We start from the raw sequence: 25,603 nt of genomic DNA on the forward strand, positions 1-25,603 counted from the left end.
GTGGTCTGTGGGATAGCTGCCCACAATGCACCACTCACAACAGCGCTGCAACTGGTGCAAGTGTGGCCACACTGCAGCGCTGGTCGCTGTCAGTGAGGACACACTGCAGCGCTGGCTGTACACAGCTGTAACTACCAGCGCTGCAAAACTGTGAGGGTAGCCATGGTCTTACACCGTCAACTCTTTGGGACATGAGCAGTCTTGTTAAATGTCAGTACAGCATCTAGCACAGAGGGGTGCAGGGTTCATAACTGGGGATCCTTGGTGCTACTGCAATACAAATTTATTAATAAATAATAAGATGGAGCCATGGCCACAGCACTTAAAAATCATTTTTTGTTTTAATTCTGAGTCGCCATAGCATTTCAGGATTAAATCATTTCACATTACTGAAACCACATCTTTGGTTAAGCTGAATGACAGTACATCACATCATGTTGTATCTGAGCAGCTACGGCATTGTGGCCATTACAAGAAATTCAGGATTTCAAGTATTTCATGTTATTGTAAAGGCACTGCAATACATAACAGTACCTCAAATGAAAAGTCATTCAATGATTTATAAGCTAAAGGTACTTAGACAGCCTATTTATTTTAAGACGTAATCTTCTCACATCTGTTGGCATGATTATAGAAAGCACTGGCACAGATAATCTAGTTTTGCACTTCACCTTTGGTCTCATAAGTGTGCAACACGCAACCTGCCCTGATAATACACGGCAGACATCACTCTGAAGTCCAGTCATCAGATCTCCACAGGCCTTTCAGTGTTCCAAATGCACACCCCACAGATATCCTACAGGTACTCAGAGTGAAGTTAAATATTATTGTTCTTTTCTCCTATCCAGATTTCTAGTATAAATTCAGGAGCCAAAGAAGCAGAGATTAAGCTAAGGGTAAATCTACAAATCAATAAAAGACTCTCAGCATGGCTGCATCTGATCCAGGTCAGCTGACCTGGGCTCATGAGGCTAAAAATTGCAGTGTAGGTATTTGGGTTCAGGCTGGAGCCTGGGGTTTGAAACCCCATGGGTGGGAGGGTCTCAGAGTCCAGCCATCAGCCCAAGTCTGAATGTCTACACTGTCATTTTTAGCCTCATAGTCTGAGCCCCATAAGCCTGAATCAATTGACTATGGCTCTGAAACTTGGTGCTGTGGGGTTTTTATTGCAGTGTAGACATATCCTGAGTCATGAGAATCTTAGTTGGCACTTGCAGCCAATTAATGTCCATGATACAGTTGGTAGAAAAACATCCATTATTCATTGCTGACAACGGGTTAATTTCTAAAGATCTGAGAATCATGACTTACTGGTGAATCTGCCTCAGTAAGCCACTAAGCCTTGCAGAACCATGGAGGAATAGTTCTTTCAGTTGTTCAGCTCTGAAGCTTGGTGGGATAGGAGAAAATAGAAGATAGAACCCATGTCCCAACATAGCATTAACATAATCTGGGAATGCTAAGCATTCAAAGCCATTAGTAAGTATCTGCACATTGCCTAACTATGTCATCTAAGGAAGCATCACTCACTAAATAGTGATGCACACCTCCACAACGACAGCCTCAACTGGTGATCTAACAGAAGTAAGCTCATTACTGGCAGGAATCTAGGGTGGCAAACTTCCAAATGGCAATCCTCATGCACTGTTCCAAGCACAGGTGGGAGGGGGGAGAAGAGAAGGGAAATCTCATAGAGTTGGTTTGCGACTGAAGAGTTTAAGTTAGGGTGACCAGACGTCTTGATAAAATTGGGACTGTCCCAATTTTGAGGAGTTTGTCCTGCGTCCCAACCAGAGTACGGTCGGGATGCCATCTGTCCCAATATTTTGTTTCCTGGTCTTTGGCAGCAATTCGGTGGAGAGTCCTTCAGTTGTGGACGGTCTTCGGCAGTATTTCGGCAGCGGGTGCTTGTGTCTTTGGTAGCAAGGTTATTACCTGCCGCTGAAATACTGCCCAAGATCATCCGCGACTACAGTGTTCTCCACCAAATTGCTGCTGAACTCCCGGACAGATGAGTGTAAAAAAACCAGGCAACCCCCCATTCCCACCCCCACCCCCTGCGGTGGTTCTGATATTTTCCCCTTAACATCTGATCACCCTCGTTTAAGTGAGCTCAGCATAGACTTTCAGACAAGTTGTCCTTTTATGCCCTGAAGTTCTGAAGCCACTTTTGGTCCTTATAAGTCTGCATCATTATCCTAACCCACTAGATTTTGCCAGTTGGCCAGACCTTGGGCCAGTGCTCCACTGATCAAAGATGATCAAGCAGTAGATCATACAGAAGAGTGACTGGAATGTCTCTCTGCTTCCTCCAGCAAGCGCACAAAATGAACTGGCTATGATAATCTGCGATGTGCTTCACTGATGCCTCACTTTAAGCTTTCCAGTGCAACAGATCATCCTATTCATTTCAACAGACAGGACCACAGCACTCACCTGGGAGTCCTTCATGCTGCAAGTGAGTAGTTTTCAAAACAGCACAGGCAATAGAGCAACAGATGAATCCTAGGATAATATGGGAGAGATCATGGGAGTTTGATTCACACTATCGTGGTTCCTTCAGCTTCCAGGTGGTACCCCATAATGCACTGCAAAATTTACCCAGAATGCATCGAGCCTAGAAGCAGTGGCAAGTATCCTGGGATACCTGTCCATAGCACCCTGTGATGCCTGCCTACATCCCTTGATACATGTTTAGCATCTTGTAATATTGTTACCATTCCTTTCTACATAAACTAATGTTATTGTCATATTTATTCAGTATATCTTTATTGGTTTTTTATATTGCTGTTCTTTTGAGGAATTTATTTAATAATTTTTTCAGCGTCTATATACTCTATTTTCTAGTTAACAAGTAGCACATTATTTCTTAGCTGCAAGTTAGGGGATAAGGTAGTTAAGCTTGAAAGTAATATAGCTGCAAATGTGGGTGGTCTATATAAGTTAGTACACATTATTCTGTTGTACCTTTAATAAGTATTGTATTATGTTTAATGAACACAGTTTACAATATAATTTACAAATAAGTGACTTTCATGTATTCTACCAACTGGCATATAAACAACACGACTTTAAACAGTATTGCAAGATACAAGGGCTCGAAAGCTTGTTTCTTTCACCAACAGAAGTTGGTAGGGTAAAAGATATCACCTCACCCACCTCATCTCTCATGTGCATATAAGGGAGATGACAAATGTATAATTGTACTATAACAGAAATAATATGCAACAATACCATTACAAGTTGTATTTTAAAATATATACACAAGGGTGCAGATTTAAGGTAGTATATATGGAAGGCAGAATCCAGCTTGCTCTTCCAAAACTGTGTGGGCTGTGCACTGTCAGCTGTGGTAAAAACTTGTTTTAGTCAGGAAAGTAAATTTGATTCTCCCTTTAAATTATATCTAAGAAGCTATGTGAGTAAGAAGCGGCTCTTGCTGTTTATCACCAAAAATATGCTTTAGGAATGTTTTCACTATAAATTTAATTTGAAAAAAAAATAATTTAGTTGTATTTGTGTGTGTGACTGCATGCTTGGTTTTTTGTTTCTTTCTTCTTTAAATCCCTGAAATATAATGTGGGGGCATCTTGTCAGTGACCAGTGTGTGTGATCAGGTTGAGTGGTTATAGCAGGAGTCGTAGTTAGGATTTGGAGCCAAGGTCAGAGCCAGCAGGTAGGTGACAGAGCTGAATTCAGAAGTCAGGAGTTGAAGCCCAGTCACAGCTGGAATCAGAGGCCAGATCTAAGGGTCAGAGGTGAAGTCAAGAATCACGGCAGAGGGTCAGGACCAGACTACCTGAACTAAGGTAAGATTGGGGCTAAGGCAGGAACAGGGTTGAACAAGGCAGGAGCAGATCTGGGAAAGAGCCAGTGCAGAATCTGTTGCAGCTGTGGGCAAATGCTTTAAGCTGCCATTGAACTGCTGCTGGGCTTAAGAGCTGGGCTGCTGCCTCTTACAAACAATCAGGTGGTGTAACCAAAACAATGTGCTCTTTAGTTGCCTGGAGACTGGGTTGGTAGCAGGTCCTGATTCCAGACACCTCAAGAATATATGTTTTTAATAGAGCTGTTGATTAATCACAGTTAACTCACACGATTAACTCAAAAAATTAACTGTGATAAAAAAAATAATTGCAATTAATCACACCGTTAAACAATAGAATATAATTGGAATTTATTAAATATTTTTGAATTTTTTCTAAAATTTTCGAATATACTGATTTCTGTTACAACACAGAATACAAAGTATACAGTGTCACTTCATATTTTTATTACAAATATTTGCACTGTAAAAATGATAAACAATATAAATAGTATTTTTCAATTCATCTCATACAAGTACTGTAGTGCAATCTCTTTATTGTGAAACTGTAATTTACAAATGTAGATTTTTTTTTAGTACTTAGCTGAACTAAAAAACAAAAAAAAACAAAAAACCCCCCCAGTGTAAAACTTTAGAGCCTACAAGTCCACTCAGTCCTACTTTTTGTTCAGCCAATTGCTAAGACAAACAAGTCTGTTTACATTTACGGGAGATACTGCTGACTGCTTCTTATTTACAGTTCACCTAAAAGTGAGAACGCGTGTTCCCATGGCACTTTTGTAGCTAGCGTTGCAAGGTATTTATGTGCAGATATGCCAAACATTCATATGTCCCTTCATGCTTCGGCCACCATTCCAGAGGACATGCTTCCATGCTGATGATGGTCGTTAAAAATATAATGGATCAAATAAATTTGTGACTGAACTCCTTGGGGGAGAATTGTATGTCTCCTTTCTGTTTTACCCACATTGTGCCATATATTACATGTTATTGCTGTCTCGGATGATGACCCAGCACATGGAGCACGCTTTCAGAAGTCTTAAAAGAGCAATACTCTGATGCAGAAACTGCAGAACCCGAACCGCCAAAAAAGAAAATCAACCTTTTGCTGGTGGCATCTGACTCAGATGATGAAAATGAACATGCATCGGTCCGCTCTGCTTTGGATCGTTATCGAGTAGAACTTCTGGAATAGTGGTAGAAGCATAAAGGGACATATGAAGCTTTAGTGCACCTGGCATGTAAATATCTTGCGATGCCAGCTACCACAGTGCCATGCAAACGCCTGTTCTCACTTTCAGGTGCCATTGTAAACAAGATGTGGGGAGCATTATCTCCTGCAAATTGTAACCAGACTTGTTTGTCTAAGAAACTGGCTGAAGTAGGACTGAGTGGACTTGCAGGTTCTAAAATTTTACATTGTTTTATTTTTGAATGCAGTTATATTTTGTAAATAATTCTACATTTGTAAGTTCAACTTTCATTATACTGAGATTGCACTACAGTACTTGTATTAGGTGAATTGAAGTATACGATTTTTTTTTTACAGTGCAACTATTTGTAATAAAAAAATATAAAGTGAGCACTGTACACTTTGTATTCTGTGTTGTAATTTAAATTAATATATTTGAAAACATCAAAAAATTTAAATAAATTATATTCTATTATTGTTTAACGGTGCGATTAATCGCATGACAGACCTTGTTTTTAATTACAAGGCATCAATTAGTCTCTCAAAAGATATTTAGCTTTGAAGTCCTGTGCCCCAAAACAAAGCCATTCACTAAAAATTCATAATGTAAACCCAAAAGGGACAATCACAATCATTTGTCTGACCTGCCTAAAACAGTTCATAAAATTTCAAGTCCAACAACTTGTTCTATAATGCAGAGTTACTTTCTTAATATCAGACAATATATCTTAAAGACACATGGCCTCACTCAGTCGTGCTGGATATTTATTTTTCTTTTTTCAAAGTGGAAATGACGAAGTCCATAAAATGTATCAGAACTGCACCTTTAAAAACAATACATTAAAGCATAGACCCATTCTGATAACAAGAACCTAGAAGCTTTAAAACTCTTTCTTATGTCCTTCCTACAGGACAAAGAGAAACCATTTTACAAAAGTCTTTTGTACAGTTAAGATGAAATATCAATATTTTCTCCACAAACTGAACATGGCACTATTTTATTTTCTAAAACAGGGGAACAAACAAAAACTGGGGTATTAAAATTGGCACCCCCAGTTTAAAACTAGGAGGTTAAAACCAATTAACCTATGAGGTCTCTAAGTGACATGCATTTTTAGCTATAAACAGCATATTTTTAAACATTTTAGAACAAAATAATTAAAAAAATTGTATTTATAAAGGAAAACTTCTGAGAGGTTATGTTTACAGGCATGTATTACTTGTTCTTAATGGCTTCCAGGGGGGGAAAAAAGGCATCAGAAATAAGCTTTTTAAATATAAAGGCGATTATGCTACAGAAAGCCATTTGGTAAAGGAGAATTGAATTTTACACTGTCATACCAAAGAAGATGCCTGACAAGGCTCAGAAGAATTTTATTTTTCTCGATCCTTCAACTACTGAACAGAAAACAAACTTTTAAAAAAATTGGAAAAATAATTGTTTTGCTGGTATTACAGGCACTACAGACATATCAGAAATTGATATTAGTGAAATTGTGTGTGACATACTCTATTTCACACCAAACTTTAGTAATATGGCATTTTAAAAAATATAACAGATTACTAGAACATTTTCCTTCTATAGTTGGTGATTTGCTGTCAGACTTACTACACAGCAAGATGTTTCAGGTTTTCCAATTTGAATGATCTGAGTGTATTAATATGCAAACTGGGAAGAAAATCACATTTTACTTTCATCATGGATCACAGCCGGCTTTTAATAAATATTAAACCTGATGAACTCACATGCATCTATTTCAGCTGATGCAACAACTAGAGCCAAAGCAGTAACATCATGTACTAATATCCTTACACTTAAAGGGACTTGCAGCAGACAAGAGTGGTGAGATTTGAGCAAAATGACACATTGATCAGTCTTCCATATAATTGAAATTGTTCACCTGTATTACCTGAGTTAACATTGAAATGTACAATATCTGTCACCCAATGGACAAACATGGAGTGAAATCCTGGCCCTATTCAAGTCAATGAAATTTTTACCGTTGATTTCAATAGAGCCAGGGTTTCACTCATGTTCTTCACTTGTATCATCTGACACATACAGAAAATTCAGAAACTGTAGCCAAATCTCTTGATCATGAGTTATAGGCCTTTAAATCAGTGGTCAGCACTTGAGATCACAAGATCAACCACAACAAAAAATAAATGTATTTTCAATTTTCTTTACTTATCATAGATCTGTGTAGTAGGAATGTCTTTTACTGTAGAGAACATCACTTTTCTTCATACCTGTGGAAGCCAAAAACCTAAGACCTTGACTACTGCAGCCTGATCCTAATATCTGTTGGATCTCCTTTCTGCATACACTGTCACTACTTCTTATTTTAGGGATACAATGACCAAGTACCAAAAAGATCAAGCACACAAGATCTAGAGACTGAAAAATGTTCAATATCAATTTTCCTGGCCACCGGCTTTGATGGTCAATCCATTTAACACTGGAAATGTCTTTCAGTTGCCATATGTACATATATATCGGATTAGCCAGACTTGCCACTGTTGCTTGTTTAGTTGCCTGTTGAATCTATGCTCTAGAAATGTCTATTTATTTCACTAAAATCCTTAAAATATCTGTGGGTTAGGTACATGGCGTATCATCTCTGCTATTCTAGGAAGAATGTATGAAAAAAGTAAAACTTATCACACTCAATATTAAGAATCATCAGACTTTATCAACAGGAGTTAGTAAGATTGTTAAGTGAATGCATACTGCAGTGGACACAGAATTTGTGAGGTTCACCTAGAGAGACTCTGTCATGTACTGACCTTCCATTGGTGTCTCAGAATTATAACTGTAGCCAGCTTTGTTTTTCATTTCCAGTTTGCATTTGTGAGAACAGCAATTAATCCATTATACTATACTTTCCTTTCCTTTATTTTGTTAGTTTTCTTTCATCTTCCAGTCATAATTTACATATCAGGATGACAAAATTTACAGCCTATTTCACAATGTTGGAATACATATCTGAATTGCATTCTCAGTTACTTTTATCATTTCATACTGGGCTGTGTTCTAAATAGTTGTTGTTCTTTCAGGCCAACTTCAGGAATTCTTGCATAAATGAACAACATGTCCAAATACTGAACAAAATTGATTAAAGACAATTTTCATTATTGTTGTTTTCATGACACACACTAAATGGAAAGTTTAATTTCTCTATAATTTTTACGAGGTCAGCTAATGAGATATCTTTTATTCTCATGCGTGTAAGGTTATGCCAAACTAGACATACTAGCACTCATTGAGCTAACATGCTAAAAACAGAATGCGGCTGTGCACCATGAGCAGCAGAATGATCTAGCTCCCCAAGTACTGCCTCAGGGAGTGGCTCCGGAGCTGCTTGTGGCTCTTTAGTAGTTAATATGCGGCTCCTTGCATAGGTGCTGACTCCGGCGCTGGAGCTACAGGTGCCAACTTTCCACTGCTGAACGCCAGGCCCTTCCCCCACTCCACCCCTTCCCCCAAGCCCCTTGCCCCTTTCCGCCCCCTCCCTCACCCTTGCTCCTCCCCCTTCATCCCAGAGCCTCCTGTACACTGTGAAACAGCTGACTGCGGCAGGCAGGAGGCACAAGGAGGGAGGGGGAGTTGCTGATCAGCAGGGCCGGCAAACAGGAGGTGCTGGGGGTGGAAGGAGGAAGAGCTGATGGGGGCTGTTGATGTATTACTGTGGCTCTTTGGCAATGTACATTAGTAAATTCTGGCTCCTTCTCAGGTTCAGGTTAGCCACCCCTGCCTAGGGTCTTGAATAAGTACCTACCTGAGGTGGCTAGCCATGGTGAAAGCCTTTTTAATCACTTGGATTTTACAAACTGCAATTGCCAATATTTATAAAATCATCCCTGTAATTCCAGGAATGTGGTAGTACATTATCCAGCAAAGAAAGCAGAATGCTGCATCTCTCATAGAATACCAGAGTTGCAAGGGACCTCAGGCGGTCATCAAGTCCAACCTCCTGCTCAAAGTAGGACCAATCCCCAGACAGATTTTTACTCTAGTTCCCTAACTAGCTCCCTCAAGGACTGAACTTACAACCCTAGATTTAGCAAGCCAATGCTCAAACCCTTAAGTTATCCCTCCAAATAACCACTGAGCTATTCCTCCAACACATGACAACAACTAAGGAATATCATACCAATTCTTTAGTCTCAATGGTCATCTTCAGAAATATTTACATAGGATTGAATTTAAAAGCATCATCTGTGTCAATTGGGCCAGATCAACTGGTGTAAATTGGTGTAGTTCTATTATAATCAATGGAGCTATGCCAAGTTAGACCAGATGAAGGATCTGGCCAATTCTAACTTATTTTAAGAAAAATAAAAAACTATAATTTCAGCACTTCCACTGTTCATCACAGGGAAGAGAAGTTGCAGTTATATTGTGCTTGCCATGTGATAAAAACAAGAGGTAGCTAGGAAGTTTCAGTTAGCAGCCATTTTTAAAACCATAAATCTGAACATCCATTTTTTTTATTGTACTGTTGCAGCTGCTTTTCTTTTCTTCCATTTCTGGACTAGCTCTTAAAATATAGCATAATTGTTGTAGAAATTCTTGAGTAATGGCTTCCAGAATAAAGACAGTCAGCCCCTATCTTGGACACAGAAATGAACTGTTCTGAATGACTTTAGTTTTGTTAAATATGCCCTGTGTTAAAAGTTGTGTTCAAGTTGACTGCAGAGCTGCTGGCCTGTTTCCCCAGACCAGGCAGGATTAAATGCCTGCCAAAAAAGAGACTGTTCAAGCCCTTCTTTCAAGGCAGTTTATTCTTCAACCAAAAACGTATACAGTAACACCAAAACAGAGCTATCCCTTGATCAAAGCAGAATGAAGCAGTAAAGAGACCTTTCCTCTTGTTCATCAACCAGGCCCTGCTAATGAGCCAACTTCCTTCTTGCAGAGTGAGTGAGAGTGTGTGTGTGTGTGTGTGTTCTTGCTAGGACCCCTGGGAAAATGTCTACACTGCAGCCAGCATCATGCCTCCCAGCTTGGGTAGACAGACAGACACACACTAGCTCTGCTCAAGTAGCGCATTAAAAATACCGATGTGGAGGTTATGGCATGAGCTGCCTGCCAGAGTACAAACCTACCCAACCCCCTGTTTCTGTACTTGGGAAGTTAGCTTGTGCCAACCCAGTCTGTACTGCTATTTTTAGTGCACTAGCTCGACCACACTACCCTAAAGGTCTAAAGAATATTTGTTGTGAGCTCTAATGCTTAATTGAAGAGAAGGTGTTGCATTTTCAACAGGTTCCTTTATTCAAAGTATTAATCAGTCACTGAAATTACAGGTGATTTTCAGAACTCCCATTTATACTTTTTTTAAATTTCAATATAAACCAGGGGTGGGCAAACTTTTTGGCCTGAGGGCTGCATTGGGTTTCGTAAATTGTATGGAGGACTGGTTAGGCGAGGGGGTTATGGCCTGGCCCCCACTCCTATCTGCCCCCCCACAGACTCCTGCCCCATCCAACCCCCACATTCCCTGATGGCCCCTCTGGGACCCCTGCCCCATCCATACACACACCCCCTGCTCCCTGACCGCCCCATCCAACCCCTCCTCTCATTCCTGACACACACCCCCAGGACCTCTGCCCCATCCAGCCACCCTGTCCCCTGACTGTTCCCTGCGCCCCATCCAACCCCCCCTTTCCTGACTGTCCCCCCCAACCCCATTCAACCTGTTTATCCCCGACCACGAGACCCCCTGACCACCACCCCAAACTCCCCTGCCCTCTATCTACCCCTCCGCCCCCACTCCCTGCCCCCTTACCGCACTGCCTGGAGCACCAGTGGCTGATGGCACCTCCTGGGCCAGGAGCTCGGGGGCTGGGCAGGACAGTCCTGCAGGCTTTAGTTTGCCCACCTCTGATATAAACACGTTAGAAGATATTAAGTAAGGTGTACAAACTAGCATGTTATAAAAAACTAGTGTACAAAAAGCATGCTATACTGGATGAGCTGAAGTCTACAATGTCTTGTCTACACTGCAGTTTTTAATGTATTTGTTACTACTTTTTAAAACCATACAGTTAATTCCTAGTCAAAACAAACCTACTTATGGCTGCAAAGTGTGACAAGTTAGGCCAATGATAAGTGCTTTTGAATATCCCAGCCAAAGAATTTTAACCACTGAGTAAAAATCCCTCTTTTCTCTTATGTTTAACGTTCACTCTCGTCTCTTGTGATGTCACCATTTCTCTAATTCTGCATTATGATGGAGACTCTTCAAGGCAAAACAGGTCTTAAGTTTCTAAAGAGGAAACCAACAAGCAAAATTTTAAATTAATAGCAAAACCCATAACCTTTTAAGCCTTCTTTATGTATCATGAAAAAAACTCAACAACTTACTTTTCTTCCTTTGCTGGTCACTTTTAAAATTAAAACTTAGAAGAAAATCTGCTAGGTTTAACAGAGTAACCACCTTTGAATTTTTCATTATGAATTGTTCTATACACTTAAGTCGGAGACAAACGAAAATATTTTAATTTGGCTTGTTCATATGGCAGAGATGAATCATCTTCTTTTACTTTCCACACTGTTTCCTGTATTTCTCTAAATATATTTTTCCCTTTAAAAAGTTTGTGCAATTAAGCTAAATATCGAAGGTAGATCCTGCTCCATTATTTTAGCCAGAGTGCTCTTCTAAGAAAAAAAAAAGCTTATATGCAATCAACTGAAGGATTATAGATAGGGCCCTACCAAATTCACAGCATGAAAAATGCATCACAGACTGTGAAATCTTGTCTCCCAAACGTGAAATTTGGTCTTTTGTGTGCTTTTACCCTATACTATACAGATTTCACGGAAAGACCAGCATTTCTCAAAATGGGGGTCCTGACCCAAAAGGGGGTTGCAAGGGTGCTCTGAAGGCAGTGCCACCGCCAACAGCAGTGCAGAAGTAAGGGTAGCAGTACTGCAACCTTCCCCTCCACAATAGCCTTGCAACCCTCCCTCCCCCAATTCCTTTTTGGGTCAGGATCCCTACAATTATAACACCATGAAATTTCAGATTTAAGCAGCTGAAATCAGGATTTTAAATATTGTAAATTTCATACGACCGTGAAATTAACTAAAATGGACTATGAATTTGGTAAGGTCCTAATTATAGGAATCTTCTGATGTGCTACATCCAAAATATGTGAAACTATAAGACAAGATTTCACAAACACTTCTTGGCAGAATTAGAATATTAGAATTAGAAAAACAGTACTTGTTCTAGAGTTATCCAAACTGCTGAGTTTGTGTGGATTGAAACATGTAAATAAAGCTAAAGCCACTCCACTGCTTATCCCACAAGGTCTTCAGGAAATAGTTGATACTAAAAGAACTTATGGATTTTACCAGTTTCTGCCACAGTAATGTCAATTTTAGAGATAGAAAACCAATTCATTTTAGTACCACAGCATTTTGCAATATTTTGCCAGTTAGCAACACAAATAACAATCAGACAATTTTCAACATAATTTGATCAATTAGGTAACAGAAAAAAATGGTATGGGAATTTTTATTTTCCCTTGAAAAATATGCTTTTTTTGCACCAACTTCTCATTTTGAAGCTTGGAAGCCACTTTAATTTGCACTTTTTTTTTTTTACAATAACTGCTTCGAAAGAGTTGAAATCTTCACTACATTCTTGATAAAGATCTTCCTCAGCATGATGCAACTGTAGAATAACTGGGGATCATTAAATTTAAATAGGAATTGTGTGTGTTTAGTTTTGGGTTTTAACTTTCTTACTCCTATGGAAAGGGAATTTCAACTTGGTGAAAATGGTAAGAGAATTCTGTTTAGGCAGTCTTTAGCTTCTTTCCTTAATCCAAGATTTCAAATCAAGCATTACTTAAAAGATTTGTCTGAAGTCAATGACACTACAGAAGGGGTACACTCACTCCTATAATTTAAATTGTTTTCTGGTAATCACAAGTAAAGTAACATTCAGGGTCAATGGGTCTTGAGTTTCTAACAAATTTAAATATTTTTGAAAATCCCACCATACGATCTAATCTATGGGTGGAGAAAAATGGCTCAGACCTTCATGAAACAACTGCTTTCCTGTCAAAAGACAGGAAAAGATTAGAGGCACAGATAGCCACACATAAAGGGGTCGCTGCTATAAGGACATAACACATATCAAAAATGGCAAATGGCCACCAAGGGTTTAACAACAGATCAGAAGAAACTACCTATTGATTTAGACTGGAGACAGACCTAGAAACTAGGGCTGTCAAGTGATTACAAAAATTAATGGGATTAATTGTGTGATTAATTGCACTGTTAAAACAATAACAGAATACCATTTATTTAAATATTTTTGGACGTTTTCAACATTTTCAAATAAATTGATTTCAATTACAACACAGAATATAAAGTGTACAAAGTGTACAGTGCTGGGGATGTGGGCTCTCGGGTGGGGCCAGAGATGAGAGATTAGGGGTGCAAAGGGGGGGCTCCAAACTGGGGCCGAGGGGTTTGGAGTGCAGACTTTGGGACAGACTGTGGGTGTGGGAGGAGGTTCAGGGCTGGGGCAGGCGGTTCAGGTGCGGGCTCCAGAGAGAGTTGGGGTGCGGGAAGGGATTCAGGGCTAGGGCAGGCAGCGTGGGGACGGCGTCAGCGGGTGGGGACAGCGCACAGAGCCCCCAGGCCACTCTTGCGCCTAGCCTAGGAGCCGGATATGCCGGCTGCTTCCGGGAGCTGTGCAGAGCCAGGGCAGGCACGGACCCTGCCTTACCCCTGCTGTACCGCTCACCAGACTTTTAGTGGCCCGGTCTCTTTTCAACTGAGTGTTCTGGTGAAAACCGGATGCCTGACAACCCTAGACTGTATATGTCTTGCTGTGGAAATTTGGGCAAGTAAAAGTTGTGTTCTACCCTCAGGTTACAGATTGGTTAGACAACCTGCTTTTCTTGATCCTATGCTTTATCATTATAGATAATATAAAAATGTACTACATCTCTACCCTGATATAATGCGGTCCTTAGGAGCCAAAAATCCCTACCATGTTATAGATGAAACCCCGTTATATCAGGGTAGTTGTGGCAGGGCTCCAAAAGTGATTTTTTAAAGACTCCCAGGCTCCGGCTGCTGTGGGGAGCCCGGGCCCTTTAAATCGCTGGCCAAGCTCCGCTGCCGCAGCCTTGGGGTAGCAGCACCTGGGCTCCAGCGGTGATTTATAGGGCCCAGGGCTCCCAGCAGCAGCCGAAGCTCTGGGCCCTTTAAATAGCTGCCTGAGACCTGCTGCCAGAGCCCTGGGGTTACCGCACTATATGCGAACCCGTGTTACATTGGGTGGCGTTATATCAAGGTAGAGGGCTATTTCAATCTTCCATGTACAATTTTAGAAAGTTAAAATCCAATACAAAGTTTAACAGTATATGCCGTCCATCATTCCTATATTTACATACACAGAACCTGATCATGGCATTTACCAAACAGGTGCATGATTGAGTCCTTATTTAGGGTTATATACTGTCCACTACAAAAGCTGTTAAATCAAAATAAAACAAAAAAAGCCACCACGCATGGATCAAGGAGAGAATAGATCCATTAAAGAATTAGAGTGCCTGGGACACTTATTTCCATTTTGTACAATCCTTAATCATGGTCCCCTGAATCCAGCCAATGTGTGAGTCATGCATTTATAAACACAGTAGTAAAAATACAGTGTCAAAATGTTTGTTGATAAATGGATCAGGTGGATTGTTAGCTTTGATTAATTTATTTGCATTAGTTTAGCAAAAAAGTATCTTAAGGCTTCCTGGGAGACCCTTACTGGTCAATAAAGAAGTAGTAACACTGATGGCTAAGAAAATAATAAAATCCCCGAACTAGACATGGCATGTCACACAGTACTCTACTCTGTACAAAACAACCTTCATTTCTACAACTATTCCCCCTCTTCTATCTGAATTCTAAAACATGTTAAAACACTCAGGATGTTAATTAAGGCTCTGAACGCTTTAAATAAACCAGATCTAACAGAGAACATAAGAAAACAAAAAGTTCCATCTCACTGTGCATAAATAACAACCCAGGATTCTCACCTTATCAGTGCTGTATGTACACTGAAAACCAAACCAAACTCACACTCTCTTACTAATACACATTCTTCAGGAATTTTTTGTAGAAAAGATTAAAAAAATTTTGGTGAATGACTTGCCCCCAAAGTTTCACTTTATTTGATTTTACTTAGGGTATGTCTACACTGGCAGAGTTACAGCACCGCTCAGAGAGCGCTGAAGGGAAACCACTGTTGTGTGTCCACACTGTCAGCTGCCTGCGCAATAGCATGTTCACACTTGTGACATCTGCAGAGGTATTTGGAGTAGTGCACTCTGGGCTGCTATCCCAGAGAGCATTTCTTCCTCTTCTGCGCTAAGAGTTGCATCATGACCTCATGCAGAAAGTCCTCTTTAGTTCTTTGTGGCTGCTTTCTAATTCTGCGCAGCTGTTCAGCTGTGATAACACAGAGGGAGGCTGGGCTCCCAAGGTCATATCTGTGAAGCCAAAATGCAGAAGCAGTTTTGTTTGCAACACGGACCACTGATTCAGTGCTTTAAAAAACAGCCACTATTCACATGTGGCTGAACCCAGGCAAGCACACATGAGCCACAAGACCTCCCTAAATGATGAGTAACTACAGGGGCAGGGGAAATCAGTGTTCCACGACTGTACTGTACACTGGGCATGTGGCTCTTGGGGAGAGCTAGCACTGTAGGGGGCCTTATAATCATTTCTGTCCAGGGTGGATGAAAATCAATGATGTAAAAAAAAAAATGAATGGATTTTTTTTTTATTTAAATCAGATTCTTTTGATAAAATGAAAAAAAACCTATCTAAAGATAGTTTTAATTAAGATATCTTTGAGCTATAAGGTATCTCATCATGGAATACGGATTAGAAATTCTAATTCTATAGTATGAGACAATATATTCATGTAATGTTTAAGAAAAGTTTTGTAAATGAGTTCCAATAGTTCACAGATTAGGGACCCAATCTTATGGGGTTCCACAGGCTGCTGTATAGATTATTTAGGTTAATCTTTCTATCTACCCAATGGGACTCAGTGCTCAGTCACTCTAGAAGATACCAACAGAGATGCTTAATTTTGCAGTTCTCAAACTGTGGATTTGCGTCTCCAGAGGTAACATGCTTGTTAACAGCAAAAATGTTTTTAAATAAATAAATAATATATAGAGGTGAGAAATAACAGACCTCAACAGTATTGTCCCTCTGTGAATTTGTATATACAGAGTCAATCCCTTACCTCTTTCTAAAAGAGCAAAGTTTCAAAAAGTTCAATGAATAGAACATTGTTGGGGGTGGAACAGATCGGGACAAGGAGAAGAAGTCTGGAGATAAATGTTAGAAGGGAGGGACATAGGCTTTTTTTGTTAAAATATTATGTGTTTGCTGTTGAAAAAAATCCAGAATACTTAACGTTGTTGTTTTAGACATTTAAATTATTTTATTTAACTGTCTATCTGGTGATGTTCTCCTCCTAATACAGCATGCCAAGAAAATCCTCCAAATATTAATGATTAACCTTTTGAATTGGAGACAGTTCACCTCCCAATGACTTCATAAATATCTGCTTCAGTTACCTTTCGTAAATGAAATAACCAATCATTCATTCTCTGATATTGCTGTAAAACTAATCTGAAAAGTTTTAAAAATAAATCACTGTTTAAAATGTATAGTGTGTATCTTCTAAAAATGTAACCTACATCTGTCTCTGAGTTGTGAAGAATATGTATTAAGGTTATAACAACCAACAAGAATGCACTTCTATGTAGAAATCCATGATTATATCAAGTCTTACTGACTAGTGATTTAAATCATGATTTAAATCAAATCCACCCTGTTCCTGTTCCCACATTTTCCACAGGCTGTGTTCATAATGGAAGACATTTCGCTGCTAAGGGTGGGCAGGAAATCAAGGGAGGGTCTTCTCCAATACTGCGGCTTCCACTCTGGTCCTTATGTGGCTCGCGTTTGTGCAGCAATGGTCTCCCCCACCGCCCCAGTGACGGCAGAGTGGTGTGGGAAAGTTACCCTTAAATGGAACAAGAAACAGCAGCTCTGCCAAAGAACCTGTGGCAGCAGATTGTCCAGTATCTCCATGAGAGTTTCCTGGAGATCTCTGAGGCAGATTCCCATGAAGTGAGGGAGTCAATCAACACCGTGTTCCGCTGCTCAGACTAGGCTGGTACGTGTATCATACAGACACAAGCCTGCTTCCTGCAACCCTCCTGCCCCCAACAACTTGCTTCAGTGAATCCCAAAATCAAAGCCACTTACCAGGGGCCTCCTCTCCTTTTTGCACTTTGCCAAGATCTGACAGCTGTGACTGGCAACCCTCCTCCAGAGTAGAGAAGAGCTCCAGACTGCATGCATCTCTGGCCTCCGAGCTGTCCTCTGCCTCTGGGTCCTCCTGCCCCTCCACATCCTCATCCAAGATATCTTCCTTCTGGCTCAGTCCACTCTCGACTGGCACGCAAGCCATCCAAGTATCCACAGTGGACTTTGCAGTGGAGGTGGAGTTGCCACCAAATATTGCATAAAGCTCTTTGTAGAACTGGCACGTCATTGGCACAGCACCGGAGCAGCGGTTTGCTTCCTGCACCTTGTGGTAGGTGCTCCGCAGCTCCTTCACTTTGACCCTGCATTGCAGCGTGTCCTGGTCATGGCCCCTTTCTGTCATGCATTGTGAAATCTGTCCGTACAGCTGGAGCGCAGCTGGGACTGGACAGCCTCCTCTCCCCAAATGCTGATTAGGTCCAGCAGCTTGGAATTGTTCCAAGCAGGGGATCTCCTGGTGTGTGAAGCAGACATGGTCACCTGGAAAGATGCACTGAGACCACTGCACGTGTCACTGAGCAAACAGGAAAGGGACTTTCAACATTTCCAAGGAATTTAAGGGGCGGGGATGACAGTTGGTCACCTGAGGCCAGGGCAGTAGAGTTCAAAGCGATGACCAGAGAAGCGAGAGCAGGCATTGTGGGAACCTCTCAGTGGCCAATCGCAGCATTGTAATCAACCAGGGTGTCTACAGTGGCACTGTGGTGCTGCACCCCCGGCACAGAAAGCTGTATGCCTCTCATTGGGGTGTTTGTAAAAAAACAAACAAACAAACAAAAAAACACAGAGCTGCAACTGCACAATTTCTGCGCACTAAATGGCTTGGCAGTGTGTACATCTCGGGAGTTACAATGCAGAAAGCTGCTTTACTGTGCATAAACTTGCCAGTGTAGACAAGACCTTAGTAAACTTCATTTATGTTTGTTGATTTTTAAGTTAATATAAGCAACAAGCAATTCAACTAAATGAAACAGGAAAGGACAGGTAAATTAGAGCATATTTTAAAAGCTGTGCTTATCCAAAAGCAAATAATCTATTCACTGTGAGTCTGTATCATAATGTGTACACAGACTGTCTTAAAAAATTCAAAAGCTTTTCTGCGTGCCAACGTAACAAACAACACTGCAAGAATCCACCTATATTACGTAGAAAAAGCTTTCTATTTCATATGCTTGTTGAACAGAACAGGTAACATAGCTGGAGGAAAACTGCCCTCTTGATAAAGTCTTGGTACTGTATTTATGCTTATGCCAACGGGTGATAAAAATATGGAGTATCAGAGAGCTCATTTTATAAAAATAAGATTAGTAACCTACAGATATCCAAAGCAGAAAGGAGAACTGGTTTCTCTACCAACCTCTCCAAGCAAACTCTCTAATTGGGAAGCCTCTCAGAAATGCCACCTCCTAGATACCGCCATTGTACCATCATCCAAAGTATTACATATGTTCATTACACATTTTAAGGGTGTTCATCACTTCAGTATTTGTAGATATTGGATTCACAAAAGTAATATATGGACAAGGAAAATAAGAGCAAAATTCTATCCAGCTTTAGGCTGAAACATTTAGTGATACATGACACTTCATACGTTATAAGTTAAAGGAAATAAATAACTGGTAAAATGTTAACACTACAAAAAGAAGTGCCTTTCCTCCCCCAGACTTTCAGATCACAGTTTTTTTCTTAACCCAAATGCAAAATATGATATCACAGAATGGGTTCTCTCTCCCCAACAATGTGAGTAGTCTACACTCAAGCAAACAAAATACATTCAAAGGCTTCCCTTGCCAAAAATAAACGGGCCAAAAAAATGTCTTTTCCCTTGCCACAATGGTACAAGAACAGTTCATACAAATATGCCTCCCTCTCAAGTATTAAGCCAACGTCTTTTAAATAAAAAAGTTCTCCACCACAGGGTTTAAACAGAAAACTACCTGCTCTCCTTCTTTAGCTTTTTGGTCTCTCTCCAACAAGATTGCCACTGTTTGTTTCCTTCTTTTATATTTGCAATTCATGATAGGTCATGAATAGGGTCCTACCAAAATCACAGCCATGAAAAATGCATCACGGACCATGAAATCTGGTCTCCCACCGTGAAATCTGGTCTTACCGTCTACTATGTAGATTTCACAAGGGAGATGAGCATTTCTCAAATTGGGGGTCCTGACCCAAAAGGGAGATGCAAGGGGGTCACAAGGTTATTTTAGAGGCGTCACGGTATTGCCATCCTTATTTGTGCACTGCCTTTAGAGCTGGACAGCCAGAGAACGGCAGCTGTTGGCCGGGCGCCCAGCTCTGAAGGCAGTGCCCTGCCAGCAGCAGTCCATACCATGCCACCCTTACTTCTGCACTGCTACCTTCAGAGCTGGGCAGCCAGAAAGTAGTGGCTGCTGACTGACGGCTCAACTCTTCAGGCATCAGCACAGAAGTAAGGGTGGAAATACCATACTCTGCCATCCTTACTTCTGCACTGCTGCTGGCAGCGGCTCTGCCTTTAGAGCTGGGCTCTCGGCTCGCAGCTGCCACTCTCCAGCTGCTCAGCTCTGAAGACAGTGCCACCGCCAGCAACAGTGGCAACCTCCCCTACAATAACTTTGCAACGCCTCCCACAACTCTTTTTAGGGTCAGGACCCTACAAATACAAAACAATGAAATTCCAGATTTAAATAGATGAAATCATGACATTTAAAATTTTTAAAATCCTATGTCTGTGAAATTGAACAAAATGGACTGTGAATTTGGCAGGGCTCTAGTCATGACGTTCAGTTGTGTGTATTCCAAACCCTTTAATTATTTCTTGTCTGCTTTCATCTAGCAGAGCTGACAGGGAAACAAAGTATGGAACTGAGGTTGTCCAAGTGGATCCAGGACCTAATAAACGAGAGGCCTATTTGGCTCAGATGCATAGTACACCCCTTAACATAGGAGAAGAGGGGTGAATGATATTAGGTGGCAGTTAGCACCTTTACAGTTAAACTTTGCCCAAGAGCCAAGAAGCTGAAAACCTTCCTCTGCAGCGTGGGGCATGGGTCGCTTGCTGGTGGATTCTCTGCAGCTTGAGGTCTTCAAATCACAATTTTGAGGATTTCAATAACTCAGTCATGGGTTAGGGGTTGTTATAAATGTGTATGGGTAGGGTTTTGTGGCCTGCCTTGTGCAGGAGGTCATACTAGATGATCATATTGGTCCCTTCTGACCTATGAGTCTATGAGGTCAGATATTTAAAAGAACTGAAGACACAAACACACTCCATACTCTTCCAACACTACTAACTAGATAATAATCCAGATTTGGGCCGTGCCCCTATTTGAGTCTAGTCTTGATGCTTTATCAGCCTTGGTCTGGCCCACTACTAAAATCCAATATTCACAATTTTACACACTGGTCGAATCAGGCATCAAGAGCTGCGGAATGAGCTCTTCCCTGTCACATCACTGCTGCCCAAATGTGTAAGAAGAAGAAAATTAGTTCTACAGGCTGGACAAAGTTTCTGCTAAATAGATCGGTTTTCAATGGGTTGCACTGAATGGCCTTGCATTGCTGATTAAAAGACTACACCAGAATTAGCAGCATCCTACCACAAAACAAGTTTTAGAAAACAAGGAAAAGCCTACAGTACTAAAATTATTAAAATTTTTACCTATAATTTAAAAAAATGCAGATGTGCAAGCTAAAAATAATGGTTGCTTACAACTCAATGAATATTAGGTACAAGAGCATGTGTGCATTCACATTTTAAACAAATGCAAATTAAGTATAAAATAAAACATAATCAGCTTGCCTGCCACAAAAGAGGAGAGGTTTTCTTTGAGCAGGAACTCCAGAGGCATAATTTCTGTTCTCAAACATACTAAATAGCCTTAGACAAGTTACAAACCCTTTGATAAACCCTTCTATAAAATGGAGATAATAGGATTCTCTCTCACACAGAGGTGGACATTAATTAGTTAATGAGCTAATAATACTTCTACATGTTGCCATGTGAATTTATTACTATTTCTACTATAGTAGTGCCTATGAATCTCAGTCAACAATCAGGGCCCCACTGTGCTAAATATTGTACAACCAACCAACCAAGATGAAAGTCTTGGCTAGAGTACTTGTCATCTAGGCATCAGACAGGACAGAACAGGTGGATGAGACAAACGTGAGGCTGGGAGAATGAGATAAAATTTTTTAAAAAAGCAAACAAAAAACAGTATTGCATAAAAACAGAAATTTCAACTTGCCACTTGCCTAACAAATGCCAGAGAATACTGATTTGTAAATATCACTGTATAGGTATGTTTCAGGGAAGGACTGAATTTCAGTGGAGTTTTATCAGGTACAAAGTTATACCACACATGAATTTGACCCAGAGTTTCAACATGGAAACCACAGTATGCCCTCCTTATTGGGTAGGCATGGAAATTATTCTACACATTTGATATGTACTGATAATAAAATATGTAACAAACAAAATGCCCCCTGAAATGTGTGCTAACTGAAGTAGATTCATGCTTTACTTAGAAAACAGGAAAACAAAATAAAAATTATGAAAGTTTCAAAGATGGAAATTTAGTCCCATTTATTGTACAGAAGCGTATAATTTTTGATACTGAAACATATGGCTATCAAATGGAAATCTGAAGTATTTACCCAAATTCACAATGATTTCAGAGCAGAGATGGCTCCTGTAATTAACCTGGTTTAAAAGAGCATAAAATACTGCCCTACTAACAGGAATTATTAACAAGTTTTAACAATCTGTACAAATATTTACTGAACTGATGGAACATGTATTAAATGTCAGACAGACACCTGAAGACTGATAAGAGGAATTAAAGTAGCAAGCGTGTAGTTTCGAGGTTTCATTATACATTCAATTAAATAAAAAGACATTATGTAATTAAATCCTAATTTAATCTTAAAGTCTATAGAAGACTTTAAGAAATGTGATCTATAGAGTATGTGTAAATTAATCAGAAATGCCATTTAAACTAGTTTTATTTTTTAAGCTACATCTACTTTTTTAATAAACTTTTTCAAAGAAAATAAATGAACAAAACCAGAAATTACAGTATAGCCAAGAAATCTTTACAAGGGTGGTAGCTCTCCATCCCAAGATGCAAAACAGGAAATAAGTTTTGGTGCAATACCACACACCTATTTGTAGTCTGAAATGCACAACCTGAAAGAAACAACCACGCAATAGACCGGTCAGTTATGATACTTTTATTCCACCACACAGAGAGTGAGTCCAAGGACTAAATTACTTTTTAGGATTTTGGTATTGTAGCATATGTTGTGCATCCTAATAATCTATACTTTTAAAAAAATATATCCTCCGTCCTACATACGCACAAAGTATGCATGGGAAAGACGCCAAACTGATATATATTATATAATCTCTATCACAAAACTTAAAATAAAAACAAAAAGCTTTGAAATGTGTAACTAACATTCGCAAAGACATGCTAAAACAAAAGAGAATCCAGGCTAAGGACTCTTCCAATAGCACAATAACTATAAGAATAATGGCTGTTCACTTGGTCCCTTGCTCCGTAGGCAAGCAGAAGTTGGAAGCAATGGAGAGCCAGCCAAATAAGCTCCTGTAGTACGCATGGACTGTCTCATATCGCAACCTTTCTGACAAAGAGAAGCATTGGACTTCTGAGAAAAGTAGGGAGAATGAATGGGAGGAAAATGTCAGTCCATACATGAAGTGTTTTAAGGGGATGTGTAGAACATTTAATTTGATATTGGAAGGCCTCCTGGGCAAATCATATTTTTGAACTGTACGCAACTGACCCCCACTCTTTAACATGCAGCTCCACTCCGAAAACTGACGTAAAAATGTGTGTGTGTACATATATTTTCAATGACTTCCATATCAATTTTCTAATGCTTTGTCTACACTACTACTTTTGTTGTTCAGGGGTATGAAAAATACACACCCCTGAGTGACATAAATTTTACTGGCAAAAGTGCTGGTGTGGGCAGAGCTATGCTGGCAGGAGAGGCTCTCCTGCTGACATAGCTAAGGGCGACTCATTAGGGTGGTTTAATTATATCAGCAGGAGAGAACTCTCCTCCTGGCAAAAAGCATCTACCCAGTAGACTTTACAGTGGCATAGCTGTGCTGCTGTAAGGTCTGTAACATAGACATAACCTCAGTTTACAAGCAACAGTTAGGACCCTACTAAATTCATGGTCCATTCTGGTCAATTTCACAGCCACAGGATTTGAAAATTAATCAGTTTCACATTTTCAGTAGAGAGTTGTGGGAGGTTGCAATGCTGTTGTAGGGGGGGTCATGGAATTGCTGCCTTCACTTTTATGCTGTCTTCAGAGCTGGGCACTGAAAGCAGCCGCTGCAGAGCTTCCTGCATCTGGAGGAGGCTCCTGGAGGTGGCGGTGAGTCTGATCCCCTCCCATGCTGCTGGGAGCATGCCAGTCAGGGGCTCCCAGCTGCTAGTCCAGACCGGCTGGGTAGGGACAGGACTTATTCTTCCTCTGCACAGCCTCTCTCAGGGAAGATCAGCCCCACCTCCAGGTACCTTCCCTGGCTGCATGAAGTTCCGTGACTGGGCAGCAGGAGGTTCTCAGGAGGTGGAAGTAGGTCCAATCTCCCCGGTGCAGCTGGGAGCACCCCAGCCAGGGGCTCCTAGCTGCTAGTCCCAACCAGTGGTGAATTAATGCAAAGACCCAGATGGCCTGTGCCCAGGGGCCCTGTCCAATTTGAGCCCCCTCTGAAAAACTGGCACCCCAAGCCATTCTTAGACCCATCTAACTAAATTGCACACGAATTAAACTGGCCTGACAGGAGTTTGCTATATTACAAAATTATTTCTTGATTGCTTTGCTTATTGATCAGCTGTACTGGTAATCAAATGTTTACAATATAGTCATCAATAAATTCCACGTCTCAGATTAAATCTAACAAAAACGGAAAGGGAGTTGGGGGAGGGCAATAAAATTTCAAATCTCCATTTATTAACTATAAATAGATTAATTCTTCATGTTACAACAGTATCTAAAGTTTTAATTACTTATTCAATTTACCAGTAAGTATAATGGATAGAAAAACCCATATGAGAAGTCTCCTGAATGTCTGATATGTGTTTTGGTGGCCAGAGTCCATAAACTTCAGAATAAAGATAAATATTAAAAGCAAAGCACATGCTGGTTTTTAGCGGCACAACTTCAATTAAAATCAATGAGAGTCATACACAAAAATCCTACACAAAAATCTAAGAAAATTTATCAGTATATTTTACATTATATGTTGTTTACAATTTCTTTTCCATATATAAACTCTAATCCTCCAAACAGATTATCTACCTGCTCTTTATATTCCAAAACATGACATTCTAGGTATCACAGGCACTACACATAGATAGTGCAGTTATGGGGGGCTATAGAAAACTAAACAGAAGGAAGACTAGTTGAATAAAGTTTTCTATTTTTATAACCTAAGTAAAAAGGAAGCTATGCGTTCTTATTAATACTATGATGATTACCCTTATAACAGACATTCACACTTCTGAAGAACTGAGTTGGGCTTCCTAACTTTTTGTGCCGTTGTTTATAGGACGTATTTGAGATAAAAAACCAAAATGTATTAGTTTGTATACACGTATTTAAATACAGACAAACTTTTACCTACCTTTGATGTCTAAAAACCCAGATTTTAAGGATTTTGTCTGTAAACACTATGTTCTTCAACACTTATATATCCAAAAACCAACATTCTCCAGTTCGACCTAAAAACACAAACAGTACACAAGTCAGACTGATTTTAGCTTAATTGGGCTCTTTGAAACAAAATACAAGTACAAACATGAATAATGGTGTTAGCTTACAATACATTCTCTTTTATTTTAATGCTTTAACTATATTAATAAAATATTATGATTAAGATTTTAAATGCACCAAATTCAAGAAATCCATAGTTATGGTTCCTAAAGCAATAACACCATAAAATTACCACCTAATATGTTAAAGAACACATAAAAGCAATACTGAACATACAGACTGGAAGTTAAAGAAGAATACTGAAAGAAAATTAAACTATATCCAGTACAACTCTGGAGAATTAAAATTGTTTAAGCGAGAATTTTCAGAAGAGAAACCCTGAAATTTAAAGTTGCAGTTTTCACAGACAACTTTGTTCAAGAACAAATCTAAATCATAAAATGCCCTTTGTTAGTATTTGTGTTCT

General features: G+C 40.0%; 1 protein-coding gene across 5 annotated transcripts in view; it reads right to left on the reverse strand.

The window, feature by feature from the left end:
- The window catches only part of MBD5 (methyl-CpG binding domain protein 5), a 265,451-nt gene that overhangs the window by 159,406 nt on the left and 80,442 nt on the right, over positions 1 to 25,603 (reverse strand). For 4 of the 5 annotated variants that reach the window (XM_075070238.1, XM_075070239.1, XM_075070235.1 and 1 more), the window contains exon 2: positions 25,049 to 25,145. The exons of the other annotated variant lie outside the window; for it this stretch is intronic. The gene's annotated coding sequence lies outside the window, so the exon portion shown is untranslated. The remainder of the gene's footprint in view (positions 1 to 25,048; positions 25,146 to 25,603) is intronic. 5 annotated transcript variants of the gene reach the window in all.

The sequence above is a fragment of the Chelonoidis abingdonii genome, chromosome 10, assembly GCF_003597395.2.
Source record: "Chelonoidis abingdonii isolate Lonesome George chromosome 10, CheloAbing_2.0, whole genome shotgun sequence".
NCBI lineage: Eukaryota > Metazoa > Chordata > Testudines > Testudinidae > Chelonoidis > Chelonoidis abingdonii.